We start from the raw sequence: 8,453 nt of genomic DNA, 5'->3' as shown, positions 1-8,453 counted from the left end.
ACTATTGCTTTTCTATTCTCCCCCTTTCTTCTGAGCCCCAGAGCCAGACTCAGTGCCAGAGACCTGGCTGCTAGGGCCTTCCCCCGGTAGGGTGAAGGCATGGTACCAGTCAGGCAGGGAGGAAGGGGTCGAGCGAGGGAACCGTGGTTTACCAAAGAAGTGGAATCTCTTGTTAAGAGGAAGAAAGAGGCCTATGTGAAGATGAGGCGTGAAGTTTCAGTTGGGGCGCTTGATAGTTACAAGGAAGCGAGGAAGGACCTAAAGAGAGAGCTGAGACGAGCAAGGAGGGGACATGAGAAGTCTTTGGCAGGTAGGATCAAGGAAAACCCAAAAGCTTTCTATAGGTATGTCAGGAATAAAAGAATGACTAGGGTAAGAGTAGGGCCAGTCAAGGACAGTGGTGGGAAGTTGTGTGTGGAGGCTGAGGAGATAAGCGAGATACTAAATGAATACTTTTCGTCAGTATTCACTCAAGAAAAAGATAATATTGTGGAGGAGAATGCTGAGACCCAGGCTATTAGAATAGATGGCATTGAGGAAGAAGTGTTGGCAATTCTGGACAAGGTGAAAATAGATAAGTCCCCGGGGCCTGATGGGATTTATCCTAGGATTCTCTGGGAAGCCAGGGAAGAGATTGCTGAGCCTTTGGCTTTGATTTTTAGGTCATCATTGGCTACAGGAATAGTGTCAGAGGACTGGAGGATAGCAAATGTGGTCCCTTTGTTCAAGAAGGGGAGTAGAGATAACCCCGGTAACTATAGGCCGGTGAGCCTAACGTCTGTGGTGGGTAAAGTCTTGGAGAGGGTTATAAAAGATACGATTTATAATCATCCAGATAGGAATAATATGATTAGGGATAGTCGGCATGGTTTTGTGAAGGGTAGGTCATGCCTCACAAACCTTATCGAGTTCTTTGAGAAGGTGACTGAACAGGTAGACGAGGGTAGAGCAGTTGATGTGGTGTATATGGATTTCAGTAAAGCGTTTGATAAGGTTCCCCACGGTCGGCTATTGCAGAAAATACGGAGGCTGGGGATTGAGGGTGATTTAGAGATGTGGATCAGAAATTGGCTAGTTGAAAGAAGACAGAGAGTGGTAGTTGATGGGAAATGTTCAGAATGGAGTTCAGTTACGAGTGGCGTACCACAAGGATCTGTTCTGGGGCCGTTGCTGTTTGTCATTTTTATAAATGACCTAGAGGAGGGCGCAGAAGGATGGGTGAGTAAATTTGCAGACGACACTAAAGTCGGTGGAGTTGTAGACAGTGCGGAAGGATGTTGCAGGTTACAGAGGGACATAGATAAGCTGCAGAGCTGGGCTGAGAGGTGGCAAATGGAGTTTAATGTGGAGAAGTGTGAGGTGAGGTGATTCACTTTGGAAAGAATAACAGAAATGCGGAATATTTGGCTAATGGTAAAATTCTTGGTAGTGTGGATGAGCAGAGGGATCTCGGTGTCCATGTACATAGATCCCTGAAAGTTGCCACCCAGGTTGATAGGGTTGTGAAGAAGGCCTATGGTGTGTTGGCCTTTATTGGTAGAGGGATTGAGTTCCGGAGCCATGAGGTCATGTTGCAGTTGTACAAAACTCTAGTATGGCCGCATTTGGAGTATTGCGTACAGTTCTGGTCGCCTCATTATAGGAAGGACGTGGAAGCTTTGGAACGGGTGCAGAAGAGATTTACCAGGATGTTGCCTGGTATGGAGGGAAAATCTTATGAGGAAAGGCTGATGGACTTGAGGTTGTTTTCGTTAGAGAGAAGAAGGTTAAGAGGTGACTTAATAGAGGCATACAAAATGATCAGAGGGTTAGATAGGGTGGACAGTGAGAGCCTTCTCCCGCGGATGGAGGTGGCTAGCACGAGGGGACAGAGCCTTAAATTGAGGGGTAAGAGATATAGGACAGAGGTCAGAGGTGGGTTTTTTACGCAAAGAGTGGTGAGGCCGTGGAATGCCCTACCTGCAACAGTAGTGAACACGCCAACATTGAGGGCATTTAAAAATTTATTGGATAAGTATATGGATGATAAGGGCATAGTGTAGGTTAGATGGCCTTTAGATTTTTTCCATGTCGGTGCAACATCGAGGGCCGAAGGGCCTGTACTGCGCTGTATCATTCTATGTTCTATGGTGCTTAAGTAGGGTGCTCTTTCCAAAGGCCGGTGCAGACTCGATGGGCTGAATGGCCTCCTTCTGCATTGTAAATTCTATGGTCTACGAAGACTTCATCTGGAGATTCTGCACTGCTCTGACAGGATTCAGGTTTACCTCTACAAACTGTCTCAAAGAACATCTCTTCAGCGAGTCTGCCTGGGTCTGCTAACTGTATCTAAAAGTGGATTGTGAGCTGAGATGGGCTTGTTTCAGTGGGAATAAAGATAGCAGCAAAGGGTTATTGTGTCACTGTACCAATTGACATTGTTTAAGGGGTAATTGTAAGCTATTTTGTGGTGTTATGTTGAAGATATTTTAATATTGTGTCAGTAATAAAGTTTGTTTTAATATACCATACACCAATTTCTTCGTGAAATCACTCCTGGAGTGAGGTATCCTTTCCTCAGTGTCTTTAAAAATTAAAATACAATATTGGGGTTTCCTAGACTATAGAATGCTGGAAAATGATCGCCAATGTGTCCATTATTTCTCGGGCCACTTCCTTGAGCACTTTGTGATGCAGAGCATCAGGCCCCGGGGACATATTGGGTTTTAAGCCCATCAATTTCCCCAATACAATTTCCTGACTAATAATGATTTCCTTCAGTTCCTCCTTCATGCTCGACCGTCTGTCCCCGAGCATTTCCAGAAGGTTATTTGTGGCCTCCTTAGTAAAGACAGATCCAAAGTATTTGTTCAACTTGTCTGCCATCTCTTTGTTGCCCAGTATGAATTCACCTGATTCTAACTGTAAGGGACCTACATTTGTCTTCACCAGTCTTTCTCTCTTCACATATCTACAGAAGCTTTTACGGTCTATATTTTCTGCAAGCTTACTCTCTATACTATTTTCCCCTTCTGAATTAAACCCTTTGTCCTCCTCTGCCAAATATTAAATTTCTCCCAGTCCTCAGGCGTGCTGCTTTTCCTGGCCAATGCCTCCTCCTTGTATTTAACATTATCCCTGATTTCCCTTGTTAGCCATTGTTGAGCCACCTTCCCCGTCTTACTCTGGCACCAGACAGGGATGCACAATTGTTGAAGTTCATCCATGAGTTCTTTAAATGTTCTATAAATTCCCCTGGATGTTGAGTTCCCATCCTTGGTCACCCTGGAGCCAGGTTTCCATCATCCCAATTACATCATATCCATTAAGATTGTCAGCACAGATAATTCATCTGTTTTAAATGCAAATGCAAATGCTCCTTGCATTGAGACACAGATCCTTCAGGCTTGTTTTTTTGACATTTCTTGGCCTTTTAGAATTATGATGTAATGTGGCCTTTTTGATTTTTCTCTTTGATTTCTCTGCCTTCCACCTTTCCGTTTACTGCCTTTTGTTTCCGTCCCCACCTTACTTCCTTCCGACTTCCTGAATCAGTTCTCATCCCCCTGCCACATTAGTTTAAACCCACCCAACAGCTCTAGCAAACACTCCCCCTAGGACATTGGTTCCGGTCCTGCCCAGGTGCAGACCGTCCGGTTTGTACTGGTCCGACATCCCCCAGAACCGGTTCCAATGGTGCAGGAATTTGAATCCTCCCTCTTGCACCATCTTAGCTGACTGCCCCAGGATGTAGCTGTCGCACACACCCCCTGGGTAGTGTACACACACACACATGTGGTGCTCACACGTGGGCTGTATGTTCAGGGAGTGGAGCCCCTTTCGGTTAATGTAGGGGTCTCCCAGCTGGCCTGTTGCATGCAAGGCGACATGCATACCTGGACCTGGGGCATTCCAGCGATGGCGGCGAATCCTGCTGCCCGAGCATCTTCTTGGGCCTTGTCCATGTCTAAGTTTATATAGTTTTCCCCCTGGGCAAACAAGGCATCCGTGACCTGTCGGATGCCCCTGTGGGCTGTGGCCTGCGAGGTGCCGCACAGTTCCCGGCGCGAGCCCTGGAATGATCCTCAAGCATAAATGTTCAGAGCTGCGGTGACCTTTACAGCCATAGAGAGTGGGTATCGCCCTCCCACACATGGTGCCAAGTCCGCAAGGACATGGCACAGGTGCCATCACGTCTCCTTCTGAGGCAGAGCCCCCTCCAGCACGCTCTGTCAGTTATCTGCTCGAACGGCCAGTTAAGCCTGTTCACCTTGGGCTGTTGCGGTTTCCCCCTCTGGGTTTGACCCAGGACTGATCCTCAGGGTGTGGGTGGAGGTCTGGAACATGGACTGTCACCTTGAGCCTCTGCAGACGTTGCTGCTGCCGCCCTCTCCGGTGTCTGGCTGCCTGGCCTACCAGCAGCACAACTCAGGCTTGTTCTGGGATCCAAAATACTGTCCATACCGTTCAATATCTGTAATGCATTGGGAGAGGGTGTGAGACTGACAAACAATGGTGGCTCTCACCCCGGTACCCTCCATTCCCCCATTGATCTCCTTCTCCCCCGCCCCCCTCACCACCTCTCCCACACCCGGGGCACCCTGCCCACTCACTCCAGGCCTCAGCGGACCCAGACCCTGTATCCCTGACACTTGCACATAACGTTACCTAGACCGGGTGCTGGTCCCCTCCCCATTGCACTCACCCATCCTCCGGCCATCAACATGTCCCCGGAGCTGTGTCCCAAATCCTGGCTGTTCGGATGTTGGCTGCTGCGTTGGGTGTTGCCTCCCGCAGTGTTCAGGCAGAGTGTCCAGGCATCACGGTCTGATTGGGATGCAAAGCAATGACTCCCACATGGCCCGTCCACCCACGGGAATCCACTTGGGAAGAGAGAAGCGCTCACTTAATTACGATTGCAAAGTCAGCAATAGCCTTCAGCCGCACAGCCGGAGGACTCGGCAATCGTGGGGGTTGTCCCTGGAACGATACACACTATCCAGGGGTTGGCATGATGGAGACGTGCGCAGTTGCCCACCGAGGGGCCCCCCACTCCAATGGCAGCCCATCCCAGCTATGGGTGTGTCACCCCCCCCCACCAACCCCCCCACCGAGCACATGGGCAGCAAGCCACGGGCCCTTTGCCTGTGAGCAAAGATGGCTATTCACCTCCTCAGCTCCCCGCTGCCAGATTCACGTTTTTAAAAAGGAGTACTAATCGGCGCCAGCGTGACAACTTGCTGGAGAGGCTGATGAATCATGGGAGGCCATTGGATATGGGGTTTCCCCGTTAATTGCATGGAAATGGGCTTAAGTGGTAATTATTGGCTTCTGGCCATGCAACTTCACCTACGGGAGGGGACCGGTTCCATCGCCAACTCTTTGGTGCCCAGCGCAGCTCTCGTTTTTGCCCTCCCCCACTATTCATTGGCTTCTCTCGAGCGCAACTGGGCCGGAGAATCGCTCCCATTGTTGTGAACACAACATATCCCATAACCAGGAGGCCTCAACTTAAAAGTACCAGTTTCAAACTGGTTTGCTGAGAATCTTGAGGATTCGACATGCTTCCTGATCTCGATCATATCTCAGTATTGTTGACATGCCAACAATTTATTTTGTAACTGATTAATACCATATATAGCAAATGTTAGTTGCACTATGGTTAGACACATATGAAGAATGGAAACATTTCTCAGGATAACGAGTTCTGAGAGAATAAACTGGAAACCACTTGGGATGGCAGGAACTGGACGCAATAGTTCAAATCACAAATTAGTCCATAAAACAAACGGGATGGGTTTTAGTTGCAATGATGGCGATCTCGTCCAGAGTGAAAGCCCCATGTTGCCTTTCCTTGGGAACCTGAATAAGGCAACAGTTTTTGGAAAGATGGTGGAATTACAATTTACACAGTCGGGACATTATTGTATTCCATTACTAACAAATAATATTTCAAGTACAGTTGTTAAGGATGTGTTAACGGCAGTTGAAAATGGGACTTTAGCTGATAAAAAGCTTATTGTATTAAAACTGCATAGGCAATTTGCGAATCTGTCTCCTCGGAGGCTGAAAAATTTATTAAAGGGTGCAGGGGAAAGGGATGAAGACTATACGAAACTGAAAGAACAAGTTAGTGATCGCTGTGAAGTTTGTAGGAAGTACAGAAGGATACCAGAATGGCCGATAGTAACCCTACCTTTGGCCAGGGGTTTTAATGACATTGTGGCCATGGACCTTAAGATCTGGGATAAAGCCAATAATATATTTATTTTGCATTTTGTAGATTTAGCAACCAGATTCAGTCAATTAACGATTGCATGAAGTAAAGAAAAGAAAGTAATCTTAGATCAAATTGTGGAAAAATGGATAGGGACCGGAATGGGCCCACCGGCAAAATCCTTACGGACAATGGGGGAGAATTTGCTAATGATGAGTTTCGGGATATGTGTGAAAACGTGAATATCGCAGTTATGAATACGGCTGTGGAAAGCCCATTTAGTAATGGTGTGTGTGAAAGAAACCATGCGGTAATAGATGACATGCTCCAGAAAATTTTGACAGATGGACCAAACTGCAAGCTGAATTCAGCTTTAGCATGGGCAGTATATGCAAAGAATTCATTGCAGATGGTTGGGGGCTATAGTCCCTATCAATTAGTGTTTGGTGGAAATCCTAAAATCCCGTCCATTTTAGATGACCAGCCTCCAGCTTGGGAAGGGACTACAATCAGCTCTGCCTTTGCTGAGTATTTAAATGCATTACATAGCAGGAGAAAAGCTTTTTTGGAAGCAGAAGTCTCTGAAAGAATTCACAGGGCTTTAAGACATAATGTATGTCCATCAGATCCCGTTTTTCAGCAAGGAGACATAGTATTCTCGAAGAGAGACAATTTTAATGAATGGAAAGGCCCAGGGAAGATCATAGGCATAGATGGCAAAACAATTATTTTGCAACATGTCAATCAAACTGTTAGGGTACATTGATCAAGGATAATGGGTACAGATTACAAATTTTCAAATTTAGCCAGAGCAGACAGACATGATGAGGAACCAAGGTCACCTGGTACGCACGTGTTACAGAACTATGAGGACCAGTTAACTGATATAGACAGGGTTCTGTAGAGGAACACAACACTTCTGATGATTTAGAACAGGCCATTTTTCCGAAAGGACAACTGCCAAAAGTTGGTACAAAAGTGACATACTTGCCTGAAGGGTCTAGTCAATGGCAGGATGCAACTGTTATTAGTAGAGCGGGGAATGCCACTAGAAAGCATAAACATTGGTTGAATATGCAGCATTCAGGGGAGGGTGTCAAGACAATGGATTGGGAACACAAAGTTCAAAAATAGAAGGCACAGAGATGCAGTGCCAGTTCAGATAGTACATCCGATAGTGAACAGGTTCACAGGAAAATGTCGAGAATTATTGAAAGGACATCCCACAGCAGAAGGGAAAGATCAAGCAGTAACAGTACAGAATGAGATACCAGGCAGGAGAGGGGACGTAGTTTATCAAGATCTCGGAACATGAGTAAGACTACAAATACTGATGGGAGTAGAAGCCCACATGCACGTGAGATTTTGGTGGCTTTCAATAAATTTGATGAAAAAGTTATCAAAGATGCCAAACAGCAAGAACTGAATAGTTGGAGTGAATTTGGGGTATACACGGAAGTAACGGATAGGGGTCAAAGAGCTCAATCCCACAGATGGATTTGCACGGAAAAGGTTCTTCAGGATGCAACTTACAAGGCAAAGGCCAGGCGTCCGGCCAGGTGATTTAAAGAAAACTTAGAAGATCAGGATTTAAGGGTAGATTCACCTACGGCAGGAAAGGTTATTTTAAAGATCTTCTTGGCTCTATTAGGCACAAAGGCATGGGAATGCAAATCTATAGATATAAAAGCTGCCTTTTTGCAGGGGCATCAGCTCCAGAGGGACATTTTTCTCCATCCTCCTAAAGAAGCAGCTAACACAGAAGGGGTACTCTGGAAGTTGAACAAATGTGCATGTGGATTAAATGATGCGTCTAGAGTCTGGTATTTTTCGGTCAGGTCAGTTTTGTTAAAGTTAGGCTGTTGCCAGTTGAAAGCAGATCCAGCAATGTTTTACTGGCACTACAAAGGAAATATTTCTGGTATCTTTATGACGCATACCAATGATTTTTTGTGGGGTGAGACTAGTGATTTTGAAGCTATTGTAATCTCTGGTTTGCGGAAAGACTTCAGGGTTGGAAGTCAGGCTTCCGGAGCATTTAAATATATTGGACTGGAAATCGGACAGACTAAGTTAGGGGCAACTTTACGTCAGCAATCTTATTTGGAAAGCATCAGCCCAATAGCAATTAGTCGTGGCCGGGTTTCACAAAAAAATGCAATGGTTTCAAAGATAGAAAAAGAGCAACTGCGTCGTTTAATTGGGCAACTGAACTGGTTAGGTAGACAGACTAGATGGGATGTGAGTTTTGATGTCT

Source organism: Scyliorhinus canicula, chromosome 1 (genome assembly GCF_902713615.1).
Source record: "Scyliorhinus canicula chromosome 1, sScyCan1.1, whole genome shotgun sequence".
Lineage (NCBI taxonomy): Eukaryota > Metazoa > Chordata > Chondrichthyes > Carcharhiniformes > Scyliorhinidae > Scyliorhinus > Scyliorhinus canicula.
Note: the sequence above shows the minus strand (reverse complement) of the source record.